Source organism: Phyllobates terribilis, unplaced genomic scaffold, assembly GCF_046119375.1.
Source record: "Phyllobates terribilis strain yellow unplaced genomic scaffold, ASM4611937v1 Scaffold_3__8_contigs__length_932513732, whole genome shotgun sequence".
NCBI lineage: Eukaryota > Metazoa > Chordata > Amphibia > Anura > Dendrobatidae > Phyllobates > Phyllobates terribilis.
The window spans coordinates 524,685,148-524,708,353 of NW_027362763.1; the positions used below are offsets into that span (position 1 = coordinate 524,685,148).

The 23,206-nt window shown below is 44.1% G+C and overlaps 1 protein-coding gene across 2 annotated transcripts in view; it reads right to left on the minus strand.

Annotated features, from left to right (window-relative positions):
* The window catches only part of LOC141258214 (trace amine-associated receptor 1-like), a 28,483-nt gene extending 14,018 nt beyond the window's left edge, over nt 1-14,465 (minus strand). For both annotated transcript variants that reach the window (XM_073673222.1, XM_073673224.1), the window contains exon 1: nt 14,290-14,465. The gene's annotated coding sequence lies outside the window, so the exon portion shown is untranslated. The remainder of the gene's footprint in view (nt 1-14,289) is intronic.
* Between the last annotated feature and the right edge of the window lie 8,741 nt (nt 14,466-23,206).

A 23,206-nucleotide genomic window follows, 5' to 3' on the forward strand; every position in this document is an offset into this window, starting at 1 on the left:
TTCTCAAAATGATTTAAAATTATTAACAAATTACAAAGGCTTTTATCAAGTCATCCAAAAATTATCACTTTTTTAGGGCACAGGAAAGCAAAGAACCAATGGCCTGTCAACAAACCTTTTAAAAAAGCTTGTTTCATGTTTACCTACCCTTAAGAGAGTACATTTTCTAGCAGCGGTACAGTCTAGCATCAGAATATACAGAGTGCTGCCAAGAAATGTGTTACTGATGTGCCTGTGCAGTGGCAGCAGCAGAAGCCCTGCGGTAGAAAAATAACAAGGGCAAGCAAGGAACTGTCTGGCCACCAACATTAGCCATGTAAGCAGTAGTATAATATAGCACTATAAAACTGGACATCCAAGAGATGTGTGGCTGGTGTGGTATGCAATGGCATGGCATTGGCCGTAGCAGAACGTACAGTACAAGGTAGAAAAAAATGAAAATTCAGACAAGGTGATGTCTGGCAGTGTAGTGTCAAATGGAAGCGCCAACTGCAGCAGTACTACAATATAAGACTAAATAAAACTGTGTGCAGCCAAGCGATGTGTGGCTTGGCATGGTCGTTTAGTGGCAGTGGCAGTGGCATAAGACACACAACAGAAAATGATGTCAAAGCAGGCATGGAGATGCCTGGCAGTGTACGGCTCGCAAAGGGAGCCACAACAGCAGTAGTACTACAATATAGATGTCATAATGGACAACGAGTAAATGCCTCGCTAAGTGTGGCCCATCAGCACTAGCAACAGCAGAACAGTGTAAAAGAAAGTCAGGAAGATGGAATTTAATCATCGGTATAAGCCATAGGTAACTGAAAGTAGACACACTTGCAAAGCCACCAGTCACGCTGAATATATGACACCACACAGGAGGCTGGAGAAGATAATATGCCCATAACAAACAGGGCCAGTTCTTACTACTGATTAAATCTGCTGAACCACTAATCAACAGGCTTAGGCATCAAGGTATGTGTCTGCAAAAGGACATACAGTACAGACCAAAAGTTTGAACACACCATCTTATTTAAAGATTTTTCTGTATTTTCATGACTTTGAAAATTGTACATTCACACTGAAGGCATCAAAACTATGAATTAACACATGTGGAATTATATACTTAACAAAAAAGTGTGAAACAACTGAAAATATGTCTTATATTCTAGGTTCTTCAAAGTAGACACCTTTTGCTTTGATGACTGCTTTGCACACTCTTGGCATTCTCTTGATGAGCTTCAAGAGGTAGTCACCGGAAATGGTCTTCCAACAATCTTGAAGGAGTTCCTAGAGATGCTTAACACTTGTTGGCCCTTTTGCCTTCACTCTGCGGTCCAGCTCACCCCAAACCATCTCGATTGGGTTCAGGTCTGGTGACTGTGGAGGCCAGGTCATCTGGTGTAGCACCCCATCACTCTTCTTCTTGGTCAAATAGCCCTTACACAGCCTGAAGGTGTGTTTGGGGTCATTGTCCTGTTGAAAAATAAATGATGGTCCAACTGAACACAAACCAGATGGAATAGCATGCCGCTGCAAGATGCTGTGGTAGCCATGCTGGTTCAGTATGCCTATAATTTTGAATAAATCCCCAACAGTGTCACCAGAAAAGCACCCCCACACCATCACACCTCCTCCTCCATGCTTCACGGAGGGAACCAGGCATGTAGAGTCCATCCGTTCACCTTTTCTGCGTCGCACAAAGACACGGTGGTTGGAACCAAAGATCTCAAATTTGGACTCATCAGACCAAAGCACAGATTTCCACTGGTGTAATGTCCATTCCTTGTGTTCTTTAGCCCAAACAAGTCTCTTCTGCTTGTTGCCTGTCTTTAAGAGTGGTTTCCTAGCAGCTATTTTACCATGAAGGCCTGCTGCACAAAGTCTCCTCTTAACAGTTGTTGTAGAGATGTGTCTGCTGCTAGAACTCTGTGTGGCATTGACCTGGTCTCTAATCTGAGCTGCTGTTAACCTGCGATTTCTGATGCTGGTGACTCGAATAAAATTATCCTAAGAAGCAGAGGTGACTCTTGGTCTTCCTTTCCTGGGGCGGTCCTCATGTGAGCCAGTTTCTTTGTAGCGCTTGATGGTTTTTGCAACTGCACTTGGGGACACATTCAAAGTTTGCCCAATTTTTCGGACTGACTGACCTTCATTTCTTAAAGTAATGATGGCCACTCGTTTTTCTTTACTTAGATGCTTTTTTCTTGCCATAATACAAATTCTAACAGTCTATTCAGTAGGACTATCAGCTGTGTATCCACCTGACTTCTGCACAACACAACTGATGGTTCCAACCCCATTTATAAGGCAAGAAATCCCACTTATTAAACCTGACAGGGAACACCTGTGAAGTGAAAACCATTTCCGATGACTACCTCTTGAAGCTCATCAAGAGAATGCCAAGAGTGTGCGAAGCAGTCATCAAAGCAAAAGGTGTCTACTTTGAAGAACCTAGAATATAAGACATATTTTCAGTTGTTTCACACTTTTTTGTTAAGTGTATAATTCCACATATGTTAATTCATAGTTTTGAATGAGAAGGTGGGTCCAAACTTTTGGTCTGTACTGTAGTTTAGGTACAAATAGTCCTGGCTGTTCAACTGGTGCATTTCTGTTTGCAGATGTCTGTCGGGCTGTCACATTGGCAGATAAAATATCTGGTTCATCATGTCAACTATGCAGTAGCTGTTGATGCTGCTGCCTCAGCTACTAGTTGTAGACCTAACAGGTGGGGGAGGGTTGGGTCTATGGGGATCGCAGAGGGGTCTCCTGGGCAGTTGTGGGGTCAGCAGGTATCATTTGGCAAAAGCTTGTAGATCAGGTAACACGGCTTATCGTTAAAATGGACAATTTGTACTCCCTTTCAGACACAAGAAAAAATGACCCATTTTGCTTTTATAATGAGGGCCCAAAAGCATGGCTATTCAATAAAAAAGGGCCTCATTAGGCGACATATGACCATCTTCAGCTGTCTATGGTAGATCTCAAGGTAACCCATGCTCCTGCTTGGCTTCTTTTTGTTATACGAGTAGTCCATCACTGCCTTACGCTGCTCATACAGATGCTCCAATATACTGTATGCGGCGTCGAATGCCAGGGGATCACGACGTGGCAATGGCAGTCCAATTTGTTTTTGCATCACTGTTGCTCAAATCATTCACCCAATGGGCCATAAAACTCATGTATAATCCCTGCCCATAGTTGCTCCAGGTGTCTATGGTGCACTGTACTTAGCAGCACAAGTACATGAGAGCAGTCTATATTCTCTTTCAAGTAATGATAATAATAATTTTTATTTATATAGCGCAGCACTTTACAATTAATCGGGGACATATACAGAGAATAAATTTAATACAAGGTAAGACAGTTTAAACAGTTACACTAGGATTGAGGGTCCTACAATCTACAAGGGAATAGGGGGACACAATAGGTGAAAAGTGCTTGTTATTTAAGGTCTAGCAATTATAATAAATAGGGATTTTCATATAAGGCTGCATGATCCGGTCATCAGCCGGTATGTTTAAGTGCAATTATCAAGTATCGAGTGCAGTTATCGTGTGCATGGAGGGTGTGGAGACAGATAAATAGTAGGGAACAGATTCTGAATAATATTTAGAGGGAGGGAACAGGGGAAAGTAACTTTACTGAGTTGAGGTGGTAGGCTTGTTTAAAGAGATGGGTTTTTAAAGCGCGCTTGAAGATGTGGGGGCTAGGTATCAGTAGGATCCTTTGGGGTACTACATTCCAGAGAACTGGTGCAGCACGAGAGAAGTCTTGGAGACAGAGGTGCAAGGTTCGGATTATGGGGGATGTTAGCCTTATTTCATTTGTAGAATGGAGGGCACGTGTAGGGCGATAGACAGAGATGAGAGAGAAGATATAAGGTGGTGTAGAACTGTGGAGAGCTTTGTGGGTGAGAGCAATGAGTTTATATTGGACCCTGCAGCGAATAGGTTGCCAGTGTAATGACTGGCACAAGATGGAGGCATCAGTGAAGTGGCTGGACAGAAATACCGCATTCAGAATGGATTGGAGAGGAGAAAGTTTGGTAAGAGGGAGACCGATCAGAAGAGAGTTGCAGTAGTCCAGACGAGAGTGAATAATAGTGACAATAAGAGTTTTAGCAGTTTCATAGGTGACAAAAGGTCAGAGTCTGGAGATGTTTTTAAGATGCAGGTGACAAGAGCGGATGAGTGATCGGAAATAGGGAATAAAGGAAAGTTTAGTGTCGAATATAACCCAAAGGCACTGGGCGTGCTGCTTGGGAGTTATGGCTGAACCTTCCAAGGTAATTTCACTTTCTGGTAGAGTTAGGTTAGTAGAGGATAGAAACACAAGAAGTTCAGTTTTGGAGAGATTCATTTTAAGATAGAGGGAGGACATAATGTTAAAGACAGCTGACAAACAATCCTTGGTATTTTGTATTAGGGTTCAGGTGATGTAAGGATAAGAGGTGGATAATTGAGTGTTGTTGGCATAGAGATGATATTGGAACCCAAATCTATTGATTATTTGTCCAATAGGGGCTGTGTATAGAGAGAAGAGGAAGGGGCCTAGGACTGAGTCCTGCGGAACTCCGATAGTAAGGGGATGAGGAGAGGAGTAGGAGCCAGCAAAAGATACAGTGAAGGAGTGGTCAGAAAGGAGAACCAGGAGAGAATGGTGTCCTTGAGCCCAATAGAGCGGAGCATAGTGAGCAGGAGCTGGTGATCCTCAGTGTCAAATGCAGCAGAGAGATCCAGAAGAATCAGCAGGGAGCAGTGACCTTTGGATTTAGCTGTTAATAGATTATTAGAGAGTTTAGTAAGGCATTTTCAGTAGAGTGTAAAGAGCGCAAAGAGAGTTATCTGAGAGATAGCGGATTAGACGAGAGTGGACCAAGTGTTCCAGGAGTTTAGAGATGAATGGAAGATTAGAGACAGGTCTGTAGTTAGCAGTGCAGTTCTGATCAAGGGATAGTTTTTTAAGTAAAGGGGTTATGATGGTGTGTTTAAATGAGGAGGGAAAGATACCTGAAGAAAGAGAGAGGTTAAATATTTTAGTTAGGTGAGTGGTGACCACTGGTGAAAGAGACTACATGAGATGTGAGGGAATAGGGTCACAGTTGCAGGTTGTAGGTTGAGAAGAAGCAAGGAGCTGGGCAACTTCTTCTTCTGTAACAGGCACAAAGAAGGCAAGTGAGCTTGAAATGGTGCATGGAAAGGGATCCAGGCACTGTGGAGATTGAGGAGATTGGACTGAAAGGTCCTAATGGATGTGGTTGATTTTTTCTAGTAAATAAGTGGCCAGATCCTCACTGCTGAGGTTGGTGATAGGGGCCTGTGCTTTAGGGCTCAAGAGGGAGTGTAAGGTTTCAAAAAATTGTTTTGGATTGCTAGTTAGTGAAGTGATGAGGGAGGTGAAGTAGGACTGTTTGGCCAGATGAAGGGCAGAGTTATAGGTTTTGAGCATGAACTTACAGTGGTGGCCAAAAGTATTGGCACCCCTGCAAATCTGTCAGATAATACTCAGTTTCTTCCTGAAAATGATTGCAATCACAAATTCTTTGGTCTTATTATCTTCATTTAATTTGCTTGCAAGGAAAAAACACAAAAGAGAATGAAGCAAAAATCAAATCATTGATCATTTCACACAAAACTCCAAAAATGGGCCGGACAAAATTATTGGCACCCTCAGCCTAATACTTGGTTGCACAACCTTTAGCCAAAATAACTGTGAACCGGTAACCATCAATGAGTTTCTTACAATGCTCTGCTGGAATTGTAGACCATTCTTCTTTGGCAAACTGCTCCAGGTCCCTGATATTTGAAGGGTGCCTTCTCCAAACTGCCATTTTGAGATCTCTCCACAGGTGTTCTATGAGATTCAGGTCTGGACTCATTGCTGGCCACCTTAGAAGTCTCCAGTGCTTTCTCTCAAACCATTTTATAGTGCTTTTGGAAGTGTGTTTTGGGTCATTGTCCTGCTGGAAGACCCATAACCTCTGAGGGAGACCCAGCTTTCTCACACTGGGCCCTACATTATGCTGCAAAATTTGTTGGTAGTCTTCAGACTTCACAACGCCATGCACACGGTCAAGCAGTCCAGTTCCAGAAGCAGCAAAGCAACCCCAAAACATCAGGGAACCTCCGCCATGTTTGACTGTAGGGATCGTGTTCTTTTCTTTGAATGCCTCTTTTTTTTTCCTGTACACTCTATGTTGATGCTTTTTCCCAAAAATCTCTACTTTTGTCTCATCTGACCAGAGAACATTTTTCCAAAACATTTTAGGCTTTCTCGGGTAAGTTTTGGCAAACTCCAGCCTGGCTTTTTTATGTCTCGAGGTAAGAAGTGGGGTCTTCCTGGGTATCCTACCATACAGTTAAACACCTAAACAAAATATCACATGAGGGGCCTAATAAATAGAGACAACCAGCAGACACACAGCCCCCCTAAAAAATAACTTTTATTAATAATCTCTAAAAAGGACCTAAGAGTCCATAGACAAACAACAATAATACTCTAAATGATAGGACATATAGAATCAGGTAATACACCGACCGGGAGGGAATACAGATTAAAGCTGTCCCTGTTATGTCCCTAAATCCTGTCCCTACCTGACAGCGGAGGTTGGCACCCTAATTTGTACTTTGTGGCGCCCCCGCTCAACGTCGGTATCCCTAATGTCCCTACAAGGACCCTTGTCTTAAATTAAACAAAACCACAATAGTGAGAAAGGGTAGAAAAAGTGAACGTATAAGTACAGAAGCCGATAATAAGTCAATGATTATAGATGGCCAAATTCATTTGGTCGGGTAAACATAAATGCTCTAGGGTAGAGGAGCACAGTGCTTGTTTTTCCATAGCCAAATCAAATCAAATAGCAGCCAGAGCAGTCAAATATGGACACATGCTCCACTTTGATAATCCAGCTATATACCTCAAAAGGGGCTCCAAAAACAGAATCCCACCCAGGTAGATGTCTCCCCATACATCAAATGGGATTTAAGTATTGGTATTTGAAAAAGCATAATATCTATATCAAAGTATCAGGTCCAGACTCTATCTGTCATAGATGTACATAATAGTAGACAGAAAGAAATACACTTATCATTATTAGTCCCTATACCTTTTCAAATAACTAGAGAATAGTAATCAGAATATAAATATCCATTAGTAAGAAAACAATAGCACTTAACCTTGATCCAGAGGAGGAGGCGTCAACTTCCAGGAAGAATTGCTTGTTGCCGTCTGGGCGATGCAGCACCGGGGCGGAAGAGAAAGCCTGTTTTAAGGAAAGAAAGGCTTCCTCAGCTTCGGGCGGCCATTCTCTGGGATTAGTGCCCTTACGGGTGAGCGCAGAGATTGGGGCAGTCCGGGAAGAGAAGTGCGGTATGAAGAGGCGGTAGTAGTTGGCGAAGCCCAGGAACCGCTGAATAGCCTTCAACCCCTCTGGTCGAGGCCACTTCTCGATGGCAGACAGTTTCTCAGGATCCATTCGTAGGCCGGTCTGAGAAATTATGTAGCCAAAAAACGGAAGCGAGGTCTGCTCAAAGAGGCACTTCTCATATTTAGCGTAGAGGTGATTCTGCCTGAGCCTGAGCAGAACCTGACGAACATCCCTCCGGTGTGTGGGGAGATCCGGAGAGAAGACCAAGATGTCGTCCAGGTACACCACTATGCAGGAGTAGAGAAGGTCCCGGAAGATGTCATTGACCAACTCTTGAAAGACGGCGGGAGCGTTACAGAGACCGAAGGGCATTACCAGGTATTCATAGTGGCCGTCCCGGGTGTTGAATGCCGTCTTCCATTCATCCCCCTGACGGATACGGACCAGGTTATACGCCCCACGGAGGTCCAGCTTGGTGAAGATTCTAGCCCCCCTCAGATGGTCAAATAACTCCAGAATGAGCGGAAGGGGGTATTTATTCTTCACCGTGATCTGGTTAAGGCCTCTATAGTCTATATAGGGACGGAGTGAGCCATCCTTCTTTTTGACGAAGAAGAAGCCTGCTCCCGCCGGGGAAGTAGATTTCCGGGTGAATCCCCGGGCCAGATTCTCCTCAATATATTCTGACATGGATCGGGTCTCAGCAGCGGACAAAGGGTAAATGCGCCCACTGGGAGGAGTAGCGCCGGGCATCAGGTCGATTGGGCCGTCGTATGGTCTATGAGGGGGTAATGTCTCTGCCTCCTTTTTATTAAAGACGTCCGCATACGACCAATAAGGAGCCGGAAGACCAGGTAGATTGGCTGGAGTAGGAGAAGAACGGACAGGATGGACGGGAACTAAACAAGTCTTATGGCAGTCCTGTCCCCAGTGAAGGACTTCTCCGGTCTGCCAATCAAGCACGGGTGCATGTCTCTGAAGCCAAGGTAGGCCTAGTAAGAGAGCGTGAGAGAGTCCAGGCAGAACATGAAAGAAGATGCTCTCAGAGTGCAGCATTCCCACCTGCAGGGTTATGGATTCGGTGATGAGTTGGATGGGATGTGGTAAGAGGCCCCCATCCACGGCAGCGACAGATAAGGGTACAGCTAGAGGTTTGGTGGGAATGCGGTATTTCTCTACCAGAGACTGAGAAATGAGATTTCCGGCAGCTCCAGAGTCAAGTTGGGCTAGTTCAAAAAAACGGTTCTCCCCGCAGATGATAGAGACCGTCAGCAACAGAGATGGAGAGGGTTTACTCTTGTCTAGGACGACCTCTCTGAGCGATCCTAGACACAGGCGTTTCCCGACCTCTCCGGGCAGGAACGGATCCGGTGCTCCTTACTGCCACAGTAGAAGCAGCTCCCCTCGGCACGGCGTAGCTCTTGACGGGTTTTGACCATCTTGGTCTGGTCGACCTGCATAGGCTCGGGTGAGTGCGCCTGGGGAGTAGCGGGAGAAGTGACAGGTTTCTGAAAGGTTGAGGCTAGACGTGGAAACCTCCTCTCACGGGTGACCTCTTTGGCGCGTTCCTGGAACCAGATGTCAATCCGGGTGGCAAGAGTTATTAAGTCGTCGAGAGTGGTAGGTATGTCCCGACCGGCGAGTTCATCTTTAATACGGCCGGACAGACCCTCCCAAAAGACAGACACCAGGGCGTCATTATCCCAGGCCAGCTCCGAAACAAGGGTACGGAACCGTATGGCATATTGGCCCACGGTGAGATTTCCTTGATGGAGGCGTAGCAGAGATGATGCGGATGAGGTCTCCCGTCCGGGTTCGTCGAAGACTTTACGGAAAGCCGTGAGAAAGGCTGGCAGGTTGGACACCAGGGGGTCTCCTCTCTCCCATAGAGGATTTAGCCAAGCCAGTGCCTCCCCCGTGAGATGGGACATGATGAAGGCTACTTTGGCCCAGTCGGAGAAAAACTGGTGGGACAGGAGTTCAAAGTGCAGGGTGCACTGGTTTATGAAGCCCAGAGCTTGAGCGGGGTCGCCTCCGAAGCGTGGAGGTGCAGAAAGCCGGGGTCCGGGGCAGGAAGCCATGGTATTGGTGGGCAGCGGCGCTGCCGGGCTGCGAGTCATGACACTAGCGGTGGTTGCTGGTGGAGCAGTCAGAGTGTCCAGGCGAGAGTTGACATTCCGCAGATGACTCAGGATGGACTCCTGTTGGGACCTCTGACGGGACAGTTCATGACATAGGTCCAAGAGCGAGGGAGCTTGGGTGCCACCGGGTTCCATGGCCCGAGCAAACTGTAACGGGTCTGGGAGGCGGAACCTCTGAGCAACTATACAAGGGGGCGGTCCTTGTAAGGAAGCGGGTGGCTCCCAGGGAAGACGGGCAGGTAGTCACTGCAAGTGACAGGGACAGTCTCTAAGTAGAAGGACGGGTACTCACGGCAAGTGACAGGGACAGTCTCTGGGTAGAAGGACGGGTTCTCACGGCAAGTGACAGGGACAGTCTCTGGGTAGAAGGACAGCAGGCAGGTGGCTGTTGAGCGCTCCCAGGTGAGCGGGCGACAGTCTTTGGACAGGCAGGTGGTCACGGCAAGTGACGGCAGAGCCTCCAGTTAGGCTAGCAGACAGGTAGCAGATGAGCGCTCCCAGGTGAGCAGGCAAGAGTCTCTGGACAGGCAGGTGGTCACGGCAAGTGACGGCAGAGCCTCCAGGTAGGCTAGCAGACAGGTAGCAGGTGAGCGCTCCCAGGTGAGCAGGCAAGAGTCTCTGGGCAGGCAGGTGGTCACGGCAAGTGACGGCGGAGCCTCCAGGTAGGCTAGCAGACAGGTAGCAGGCGAGCGCTCCCAGGTGAGCGGGCAGGCTGGTCCATAGACAGACTGACAGGTGTCGGAAGGCAGACCGTCGGACCGCAGGCTTGCAAGCAGGTAAACGGATATCAGGCAGGTATCAAGCAGGAATCTGGCAGGAGACTGGCAGGTAACTGGTAACGGGACCTGAGGGCTGAAGCAGAGTGAAGGCTTTGCAACAACATTGCTCGGGCACCTCCATTTTGGAGGAGGTGCCTTATAGATGGTGAGGTCCTCCGGCCATTGGCCGGGGACTCCTTAGGACGGCGCGTGTGGCCCCTTTAAGAGAGGGGGAGCGCGCGCGCTCGCGCCCTAAGCACAGTAGCCAGGAAGCAGCGCGCGCTGCCAGCAGAGCGGGAGGAGGACGCCGGGCACGGAGTGGAGAGGTGAGGGGAACAGCGTCCCTGCCTAGCAGGAGGCAGGGACGCCGACGCTACAGTACATAATTTCTTATATTTTTCAGAACCACTTCATGCCCTTGGTCTTTATTGGCAGACTTTATTGTTGCAGGAATCCTTAGAAGGTCTCGCAACCTCTCATTGTGCTAACTAACCAACAGGGTTGGTTGGGCTCAGTCATACCTAAGTACCATCTACTTTGCTTAACCAATGAACACTGCTCTTCCTTTTTATCAGCAGCCTCTAGCTACTTAAGGGTCTGCAGGTCTCAACCCACAGGTTCTTTTTCCATGAAATTACCATTAATGACCATGTCATGAATGAAACTCTTGTAATCTGGCCCCATCTAGAACGAGGGACCTGTGACCTCAGCTCAGTGCATGCATCAAGCATATATCCATTTATTTCTCTGTAATGGAAATGTTAAACAGCATTGCAGTTGTTTTTGACCAATATGCTGTATGTACAAGGGCCCCAATTAGACATTTCATGAAAAGCCCATGGTTACTTAACTGGCCAGCATGAACATAAAATAACACTGCATTGCATACTTTGCACCTTTTGGGGGCTCTTCCCTTCTTAGCACTGGAGGGGATATTTTGTAATTGTTGCAGATGAGTTTGGGCCTTCTGTAAAAGAGTTGACATGGATTATTCTGCTAGTCCTCTTATACGAAAGACTGTCTCTTTAATTTCTGAGCTTACCACTCCCTCACCTGGACTTACATTTACTGCTCTTGTTTAATGGGTTGAGGAAGGTAAAAATAATAAACCCAAAAATATATAAATATACTAACCTTTTGGACAAGCACTGCTCCACCGTAATCAGCGCTACATCGCCCACTGGTATGATTGGCTGCACCACTTACGTGACATCTTCACTAGATGTTGATGTTATGAGTCCTGGGAAGGAGTGCTGAGTACGGAGGAGTGGTGCTGGTCCAGAAGGTGAGCATCAATTTTGTTTCACCTCCCTGGGCAGATTGATAAGGGTTTGTCCTTTAAGTACTTCCTACTCATGACACAAATGTACATCATGGTTCAGAAAGGGATTGAAAAAATAGTTTTTAATTTGGTGTGATTCCATGAAAGTGGTGTATGGAGGTAATATATGGTCACTGTAAAGTTTTATTATTTAGTCATAGTTTTCTGCTATTATTATTCAATCACTTCATAGCGGTATTATTGAACCAGATTACAGCATTATTTAATAATATTATTACAATACTATATGGTATTTTTATTTAAAAACTGAATGGTCATATTATTAAGTTAATTATCTATAGATCACAATCTCCATGGCAATTATTGTTTTTTTTCTTATTTCCACATTATTAAAACATCGATAGCCACAGAAAACAGTAATAAAGAAGAAAATAGGAGTTTTGCAAAAAAAAGTTAATGAATGCCTCTAACATTAATAATTATACAGAGAGCTGAAATTCCACTGCACTCACCAAGATTTAATAATAAAATGATTTATATCGATATCAGTGGTATATAAATGTGGTGAAAATGCCTACGGCCGTTTCATGTACTGCAGCACCTTGTAATTGTAGTACACGAAATGGAAGTATGCTTTTTTTACCACATTTATATACCACTGATAGAGTAAACCATTTTATTTTACATCTTAGTGAGTGCTGTGGAATTATTGATCTAAGTATAATTGTGGATTAAGGACTTTCACTTTTACCATTAAACACCAACTGAAGACAAGACGATTTATCCTATTATACGTGAGTTATTTGGGAACTGTAGTATTGTGGGATGAAGCGTTGCCTGTCTTTCTTTGTTGTGCCTCTCAAATCAAGGTGAACTCCGTATATAACTATTGGTATTATGCACATGCCACATAAAGTAATTGCAGGATGTGCAGCAGAGGCAACTGAAGGTCACAGACAGATTAGGTGAGTAGGTTACCGGCAGCCCTGTGGTGAGAATACTTTTCATATTGTAGTAAGGTGTGTGGTAAAGCAACTTGCTCGGCTCTCACAGAGGCAGACACAGGAAACACATCTCAGGTTAACTTCCTACAGGTTTATTGATATATGGCATAAACCTCAGCAGGGTTCCACAAAATAAACACCTCCTCTCCAGGGTAACGAAAAACAAAAAGATAAAGTAGAGTACAGTCCATAGGTGAGCAGGGTTTTGCCCACTCTGGGTAGCACATAAAGGTTTCATCACAAAGTCCTTTTGTGGAGATCTCTGGCTTCCACACACACACAGTCTGGAGGCTTCCTTCTCCAGACCACACCAGAGAAAAAAAAACAGTGACTGAGCATTTAACTTGCCGAGCCACACCCTGAGGTGGAGATATGGTGAATGACTTCCCACTCTTCTCAAAAAACTATTCACAAAAAAACACTCCCTTTTAAAATGGTGGTTTAACCCCCAACACATAACATGCTGGAGGAAATTTGTAAGTTTAGTTCACTGAAGCCGCAGTGAAACATATCTCCCCTCACATATATCGCCAGTGACTCTGTCATGGGTGCTAAAAGGAGTTATATTCTCTAGCATCTAGTTAGATAGGTTATTCAGTATTCAACAGGGAGATACTCCTATTACCAGTACTTACTTTCCAACTACACCCTATTATAGACATCACAGGAATGCCCTGTGATGCGGTCATTACTAATACTTGAATGGCCACACATTTTAACAGCCTTTAAAAAATTCTAGGTATATATCTCATTGTTCAGATAGATGAAATAGAGGTACACCAACTCATGGCAAATTGTAAGTCCAGTCTTAAAAGAGCTAAATATAATAGTAATAAAAACAAAACAATAAAATATAATATAATATTATTATTATATAAATAATAATATCATGATCATTATTTACCCCTTTTAAAATATAGCTCTGTATGACAAATTTGTCCCTTGGAATTGCACCACGTGAAGTGCATACATTTCATTCTTAATTTTGGTACACCTAGCCAACCTGCCAGTATTTGGCTTTGTTCACACATACACTTTACACATTCCCCTAGGATTGTTATGTTTTCTCACAACAAGAATAGTATGTTCTACTCTTGCAATAAAAAATGCTAGAGCTTTAATGGACCCCTTTGTAAGTCATTAGGTTCTATCAGCATTCATTGGGATTTGACTTAATATTGATTTCATAGCACTAATAAAGCCAGGTTAAGATGGTTATATGAACAGAGCCATATAAGAAGAAAAAAATAGAAGCATACAAAAGATCTTAACCCAGAGAAAAATCACATGATGAAAAGTCCAAACCTATAATGTTAAAGTTAGAACAAAAATCAGAAATATTCACATGAAAAATAGTTTGATTCTTTACAGTCACAATAGAATATTGAATAGGTATAATATTAACAAAAAACATAAAAGGATACTTGAAAAAACTATTTTATTGTATTTATTAGTGTTCAGCATCTCACTGTATGATATACGGAAACGTATCTAAACACCAAATTCAATCCTTTTAAACAAACAATAAACATAAACTAAAAACTATGTAAAATTTGTATGTTTCACTAAAGAATAAAAATGCCAAGCTAGAATTCTAATTCTAAACCATTACTTTTGTAACAAGCCGCATCCCATCATTCATTCTAAGCATTATAAAACCTAACATCCACTCACCTCTATGGCCACTCAGGATATATAGAGATTATAAAAAGGTTTTAATCACTGGGTAATAAATCTGCATGCCTACCTTGTGAAATAGTGTGGTCATACAAAATGATTTGCTAGCGAATACATATGAAGCATCAGGAGCAAAAGGAGCATCAGGTAATCCACATAGACCGTCATCTTCGGCTAAATGGAATGTTTCCTATTTGGAGACAGTAGAATTCTCATGATATTCATTGATGATGACGTGCACATGAAATGCGTAGGGACAGATAAGCAGGATATAAGTCTTTACTCTGGCATCCTGACAGAATAAAATGATAATTTTTTGTCTATACTTGTGCCTAATTGGTCACAGATTGCAGTTATACAAATAAAGGCATTTATGGTGTTCAACTGGTAACTCCCATTACGTCTTTTGTTAGAAAGGATTATCTAAACTGCTTTATTTTCTATAGCCAGCTCTTTGTTCTCACTGTTTCCCTTCTCTCTTCTTTTAACAGTGTAGCTACTGTACCTAATTGCTCGGTGACTGTTATTCGGCTGCCAAATGTAAATAAGTGCTGAACTTTAGCAATGAATAATACTTAAGGATAAATTCTGCTATTTTATTTACTTAAAAGAGCACGAGAACAATTTTCCATTGGGAACGAAAGTTGTAAACATAGTTGAGCAAAGAGTATACAATAAATGAGAACATCATACGCAGGCTCTTCACACTCTTCTAAATGCCTAAATCCAAATTCTCCTAGTTAATTGCTTATTTATATACCACAGAAATACACGCCAAGCCATTCTATTAATGTGAGCCTAATCTCCCAGTAGTCAAAGGGGTCATTTGCTTTATAAAACACATTTTCAAGGAATTCCGAATGAATACAGGGAGTTCCTGAGTTATCACCCATATAAAAAAAAGTCAAAGACAATTCACGGTTTTGGGTAGCGCCAACCAAAATTAAGCTCCTTGATCCAATAATATGAAGAAGCTGTTATTATTCCACAATGCGTTTCCATACTTGACTGGCATCTTTCTCACGTGTAAAAAACAATTGTACAGTGCACACAGGAGCAAAAGGGGTATAAATAGCCAGGAATGGCTGCCAAAAAATAACTAAAGAAACACCCGCAGAGGATTTGAAAATGTGGGAGGGGAAGGAAGGGGTAAAGGGAGGAGAAAAAGGCATGAATAATAAGTATAGGTACGGTGAGAGATCTAGCCAAAAAGGAAAAAAGTGAGTATAGAAAAACTTGTTTATGTAAAATGATGAATGAGTGGTAAAGTCAGGAGAGAAAATAAAACAAAATGAAAAAAAAAAAAGCACAAGATGCAAGTGGGGCTAGAACACTGTGTAGTAATGAAGGAGAGGAAAATAGGGGGGGGGGGGATAATCTGGTAGAACCACGGGAAGGATTCTGTTAGATAAAGAATAAAACTGAGAGGGCCGAGGAGAAGTGGGGTTAGAGTAAAGGATAAGGAAAAGTGTAGTTTTATTGTAAAGAAGTAAGTAGAGTGGTGAAAGAATGAAATTGTGTATTTCACTACTCTACTCACCTCTTTCCCATAAAACTACACTTTTTATCATATATTGCTTTTCTCTTTCCTATTGCATAGTACCTGCCAACCACAGAGCTTGTGCACCCCTTCCTTTCTTCACACTATATGTTGGATACAATTCTTACCCCTTTTACTTATTCTTCACCTCCCCAACTTCTTCTCTGCCACATCAGTTTTCTCCCTTATCTAACTGAAATTTTCCCAGTGTTACAGCCCCACTTCCATCTTGATTCATTTTTCATTTATTTGAATGGTCACCATGCAGTGCATTATTTCCGCTTAGGGTGAACATTTGGTTTTATATTCCCTTGCAAATTAAAGCTGATATGTGTGCTTAGTAGAGATGAGCGTTGTTCGACTCGAACTGTTCGCCAATCTCAAATTCGAGCTGTTTTGGGCGGTGTTCGAGCCGTTCGGTGAACACGAACGATTTGAAAAAAATTCGGCTGTTCGAGGTTATGTTCGATAACTGTTCGTGCACCAAAATCATAACTGGATTTTTTCTCAGTAATGCTGAAAATTAATGTTAATACGCAGTTTGAGTGTACAGCGGGGTGGGGGGAGGGGCAGGGGATGGATCTCTGCAGGAATAATGAAGATCTCCATTTTTTTTTCTCTTTCCCGCATTTACAGTGGGGAGGTGCAATCTGTCAGCCTATCAGCAGGGGCACACATGGAGCAAAGTGCTTTTTTTCACACAAGCAAGGGCATGTGTCATTGGCAGTGTATTTCACATGTCCTTGCCCTATAAGACCCAGCCATTTTCCCCGTCGCCACCATTTTCTCACTGCTGCAGCTACGTGTTAGATGGCACCGCTGTTGCTGTGTGCGCTATACCTTGTTAATTTAAAGCCAATTTTCGCACAAATCTACAGATAGCTTGGAAGTAGGGAATAGTTGTGATTGCAGTCCTTTTAAGGACTAGGTTACAGCATTTCCTACGACTTTTATCAGGCAGGTCTGTGCTCTTAAATAGATAGGTTGGGAGTAAAGACTAATTGTAATTGCAGCCCTTTTCAGGGCTAGGTTACATCAGTTCCTATCACTTTTTGCCAGGCAGGTCTGTGCCAGTGCTGTGCAAGTTTTTTTCACAGCATTTGGCTAAATCTAGCAAAGCTAATCCTTTTTGGCCTATTGCAGAGTGTGTTAGTCAGTGGAGTAGCCTATCTGTGTTGCAAGCTACACCACCTGTGTATAGAATAACAATTTTTTTACTGCACCTAGTGAAGTAAAACCTTTTGGGCATAGCATCATTCTATTAGTCCATCTATACTGACCTCCATCAGGTTGCAAATTAAAAATAATTTTTATCTGCATCTAGCTCTGAAAAAATATTTGGCCTTCTAGCTGTGTGTGGGACTTGTTCTATTAGTCCATCTATACTGACCTCCATCAGGTTGCAAATTGAATATAATTTTTTTCTGCATCTAGCTCTGAAAAAATATTTGGCCTTCTAGTAGTGTGTGGGACTTGTTCTATTAGTCCATCTATACTGACCTCCATCAGGTTGCAAATTAAAAATAATTTTTATCTGCATCTAGCTCTGAAAAAATATTTGGCCTTCTAGCAGTGTGTGGGACTTGTTCTATTAGTCCATCTATACTGACCTCCATCAGGTTGCAAATTAAAAATAATTCTTATCTGCATCTAGCTCTAAAAAAATATTTGGCCTTATAGCAGTGTGTGGGACTTGTTCTATTAGTCCATCTATACTGACCTCCATCAGGTTGCAAATTAAAAATAATTTTTATCTGCACCTAGCTCTGAAAAAATATTTGGCCTTCTAGCAGTGTGTGGGACATGTTCTATTAGTCCATCTATACTGACCTCCATCAGGTAGCAAATTAAAAATAATTTTTATCTGCATCTAGCTCTGAAAAAATATTTGGCCTTCTAGCAGTGTGTGGGACTTGTTCTATTAGTCCATCTATACTGACCTCCATCAGGTTGCAAATTGAATATAATTTTTTTCTGCATCTAGCTCTGAAAAAATATTTGGCCTTCTAGCAGTGTGTGGGATTTGTTCTATTAGTCCATCTATACTGACCTCCATCAGGTTGCAAATTGAATATAATTTTTTTCTGCATCTAGCTCTGAAAAATTATTTGGCCTTCTAGCAGTGTGTGGGACTTGTTCTATTAGTCCATCTATACTGACCTCCATCAGGTTGCAAATTAAAAATAATTTTTATCTGCATCTAGCTCTGAAAAAATATTTGGCCTTCTAGCAGTGTGTGGGACTTGTTCTATTAGTCCATCTATACTGACCTCCATCAGGTTGCAAATTAAAACTAATTTTTATCTGCATTTAGCTCTGAAAAAACATTTGGCCTTCTAGCAGTGTGTGGGACTTGTTCTATTAGTCCATCTATACTGACCTCCATCAGGTTGCAAATTAAAAATAATTTTTATCTGCATCTAGCTCTGAAAAAATATTTGACCTTCTAGCAGTGTGTGGGACTTGTTCTATTAGTCCATCTATACTGACCTCCATCAGGTTGCAAATTGAATATAATTTTTTTCTGCATCTAACCCAGCCAATAGTTTTGGCCTAATACCACAGTTTGGCCACTCAGCTCTGCTCGGTTCCCATCCATTGTTTTTTTGTGCAAACAACTCCAGAGTTGTGAATTAGTTAACCACCAAAATGAGTGGAAAAAAGCCTGCTGGAAAAAGGCCTGGTGTCACCCCAATCGCACTTGCTTCCTCACAGCTCCCAAATCTCCAGCTGCCCGTCTGAGTATGAGGTAGAACAGATGGTTGAGTCTGCAGAGCTGTTTACTCATACTATAGCCTGGGAATCAGAGGTCGACTCCAGCGCTTCTGTGAATCCAGACGAGGAAATGATCTGCACTGATGCCCAGAATCTTTATGAGTCGGATCCAGGACCAGACGCCGAAGGTTCTGACCATAATGTAGACCCTCATTCCCAAACTGTAACTCCTGTTGGTGGAGACAATGACGAAGACGATGATGAGACTCAAATACCTGATTGGAGCGACAACTTTAGTTTTTTGTCAGGGCAGGAACAGGTTGGCTCTGAGGACGACGGGTGTGATAACGCACAGGGTGATGATGATGAGGTTGGAGATCCCACTTACTGTCAACCCACAGTCAGCCAAGAGATGAGGTCAGCAGAGGAGGTGGAGGAGGATGCTAGTGACGACGAGGTCAGGTTGCGCCTTCCTGGACAGAGACATAGTACTGGAAGCACGTCAACAACTGCATCCTCAAACACAACTCTGCCTCTGACCACAAGTCGTGGTGGCTCTTCAGGTCGCATGGGTGCTTAGCTTTGCATAGCCTGGGCATTTTTTCAGATCGATAAAGATGACCCAACTCGTGTTATCTGTAACATTTGTCAACAAAAGCTAAGTAGAGGCCAAAAAATACATAGTTTGAGTACTTCATGCATGAACCGACACATGGACATGAAGCATAAGTTGCAGTGGGAAACTCACTGTGCTACAATGCGGCCTAGCCGGCCGGGCCAACCACCGTCTGCCCCATCTTGTGCATCTGCAGCCTCTTCATCCTCTGTGACTGGGGGGGCAGCAGTCACACCTGTTTTGGGACGCAGACCTGCCACCTCTTTACCCGCAACAGCCAGCGTGATTGGCAGGTCATCATTTTCTTCTGAGGTGGTAACACCAGCTGGTGTTGAGCGCTGTCCGACCTCGATAGCACCACCTTTGGATCAAGGCAACCTAACATGTCCGCCTGCATCTTCCTCACAGACCGGCAGTTTGCTGTGGACACCCTTATCAACCCCGTCTAAGCACAATAGCCAGCCCTCGGTCCCTCAGATGTGGACAAGTAAAAGACCATTTCCTGCTAGCCATGAAAAAGCTAAGAGGTTGAATTTCACCATCTGCAAGCTCTTGGCTACAGAAATGCTGCCTTTCCGCCTGGTGGACACAGAGGATTTTTGAGATCTTATGTCCGTCGCAGTGCCCCAGTACCAGATGCCCAGTCGGCACTACTTCTCAAAGAAAGGTGTGCCTGCGCTCCACCAGCATGTCGCACACAACATCACTGCTTCTTTGAGAAACTTTGTGTGTGACAGGGTATATTTCACCACAGACACTTGGATGAGTAGGCATGGACAGGGGCGTTACATGTCGCTGACTGGGCACTGGGTAACTATGGTGACAGCAGGACAAGGGGCTGCTGTCCAAGTCTTGCCGTCCCCACGAGTTGTGCGTCAGTCCTCTTTATGTCAAAGTTCCTCCACTGCTTCTGCCTCCTCAACCACCTCTCGGTCCTCCACCTGCACCCAAAGCCTGTCTGGTCATGCCACAAGCTTTCTAACTGCGCAGAAGGGATCCTGCACACCTCCTTACTATGCTGGCAGTAGGGCTTAACGTCATCAGGCGGTTTTTACTTTGAAATGTCTGGGAAATGTGAGTCACACAGCTGAGGAGTTGTGGTCAGCTCTGGAGAACCAATTTCATGAATGGTTGTCTCCACTGGACCTGAAACCAGGGAAGGCCGTGTGCGACAATGCTGCAAACCTGGGTGTGGCCCTTCGCCTGGGCAATGTCACACACGTGCCTTGTATGGCTCACGTGTTGAACCTGGTTGTCCAGCAATTTTTAGCCCACTATCCCGGACTAGATGGCCTTCTGCAGAGGGCACGGTCACTGTGTGCTCACTTCTGCCGTTCGCATCCCGCAGATCAGCGATATACATCTCTACAGAAGTCGTTGGGCCTGCCACTTCACCGGCTAAAATGCGATGTGCCTACCCGGTGGAATTTAACTCTGCACATGTTGCAGCAACTGTGGCAGCACCGACAAGCCCTGGTGCAATACGTTCTGACTTATAGCCTGGGCCAACGAGATCCAGAGGTGGGGCAAATCACGCTGGAGGAGTGGTCTCAGATCAGGGACCTATGCACACTTCTGCACAGTTTTGAAATGGCGACGAAGATGTTTAATGCTGACGATGCCATTATCGGCATGACTATTCCGGTGATTTATATGCTGGAGCACATGTTAAACAGAATTCGGAGTCAGGTGGTGGCACAAGAGGAGGTGGAGGAAGTAGAGGAGGAGGAGTTGTATGCGGAAGGGCTCACATCTGCAAGGTCCAGACGGTCGGCAGCACCAAGGCGGCAGGCATGTGAGGGTGGGGGAGATGGTTTTACCAGGGCGCATGATAGCAGCCAAACTAGTGAGGAAGGTGCAGGAGCCCAGGAAGAAGTGGAGGACGAACTGATGGAAGACTCATCAGATGAGGGAGACCTTGATCACATTTCTGTTGTGCGAGGTTGGGGGGAGAGGACAGAGGAAGGAAGCATGATTGTTACCTCGCCACCAACACAACAGGGACTTGGTACTCCTGGATGCGCAAGACACATGAGTGCCTTCTTGCTGAACTACCTGCAACATGACCCTCAAATTGTGAGAATTAGAAATAATCCTGACTACTGGGTTGCCACACTGTTAGATCCCCGGTACAAAAGTAAATTTGCAGAAATTATTCCTGCCATAGAAAGGAATGCACGCATGCAGGAGTATCAGCAGAGACTGTTGCAGAATCTTACATGTGCTTTTCCACAAAACACCAGTGGTGCACGTAGTGAATCTCACAGTTCCAACTTGCCAACCGTGGGACCGACGAGTGTTCAGCACTCAAACTTTAACAGAAACACAGTATCTGCTGGTAACATCAATTTTGCGGAATCATTTCACCACTTTTTTAGCCCATCCTTTGCAAGGCCACAGGAGACAAGAAGTCTGACACATAGTCAACGCCTAGAGACGATGGTACAGAAGTACCTCCAAGTAAACATTGAAGCCATGACTGTGTCACTGGACCCTTGCTCTTTTTGGGCTTCCAATCTGGATAAATGGCTGGAGCTCACCACTTACGCCTTTGAGATCTTGTCATGCCCCGCAGCCAGCGTTCTGTCTGAACGTGTGTTCAGCGCTGCTGGTGGTGTGCTGACAGATAAGCGCACGACGCAGCTCTCCACTGATAATGTAGACAGACTCACGTTCATAAAGATGAACAAATCATGGATCCGAAACGACTTTTCTACCCCTGTGTCATCCTGGGGAGAGAAAAAGCTTGATGATTGGTTAAAATCACCTCACCAACCGTTTTAAGCTTTCAAATTACTAATCATGTTTATCTGTATCTTGGCTGGAAAATAATTTGGGCTTTGTAGCAGTGTGCAGTACTGATTCTATTAGGCCATCTATACTAAACTCCACCAGATTTAAAATTACTGATCATGTTTATCTGTATCTTGGCTGGAAAATAATTTGGGCTTTGTAGCAGTGTGCAGTACTGATTCTATTAGGCCATCTATACTAAGCTCCACTAGATTTAAAATTAATAATAATTTTTAGCAGCATCTAGCCCGGAAAATAATTTTGGGGCTCCGAGATGCACAAGACACATAAGTGCCTTCTTGCTGCACTACCTGCAACATGACCCTCAGATTGTCAGAATTCGAAGTAATCCTGACTACTGGATTGCCACACTCTTAGATCCCCCACACTCTTCGATCAACCTTTTCATTTTAATAAAGACCAAAAAAATGGTCATTTTTGAAATTATAAGCATTAGCAGGTTTTTAGAAACTGAAATCAAACAGTTTTCAACTCAAAACTTTATTCTAGGTTATGTTACATTTGCGCATAGGACCCCGTGTTCGAAAGGAACTTCTGAACTCTCTCGTCCATTGAATTTGTCAGGTTTTGGATGGTTTCTGCTTCAATTGTTTTGCATGAGGACAGAATACCCTCCCAGAGCTGTTGCTTAGATGTGAACTGCCTCCCGCCATCATAGACACTCCTTTTGATGATGCTCCAGAGGTTCTGAATGGGGTAGAGGTCAGGGGAGCATGGGGGTCACACCATAAGTTTGTCCCCTTTTATGCCCATATCAGCCAGAGATGCAGATGTGTTATGTGCAGCATGAGACGGTGCATTATCATGCATGAAAATGATGTTGCTGGGAATACACGGTTCTTCTTCTTGAACCATGGCAGGAAGTGCTGTTTGAGAAACTCCACATATATTATGGAGTTCATCTTTACCCCTTCAGGGATCCTAAAGGGGCCGACAATCTCTCTCCCCATGATTCCAGCCCAAAACATTACTCCACCTCCTCCTTGTTGGCGCTGTAGTCGTGTTTGCGTGGGGTGTCCATCAACCAGCCATCCTCCACTCCATCCATCTGGACCATCGAGCATTGCACGGCACTCATCCGTGAACAAAACAGTTTTGAAGTCAGTCTTCATGTATTGTTTGGCCCACTGGAGCAGTTTCTGCTTGTGTGCAGTGGATAGAGGAGGTCGACAGGATGGCGTACGCACAGCTGCAAACCTCTGAAGGACCCTGCATCTTGTTGTTCGGGGGACGTTGGAGGCACCAGCAGCTTCAAAAACTTGTCTGCTGCTATGACAAGGCTTTTTTGCCGCTGCTCTTTTA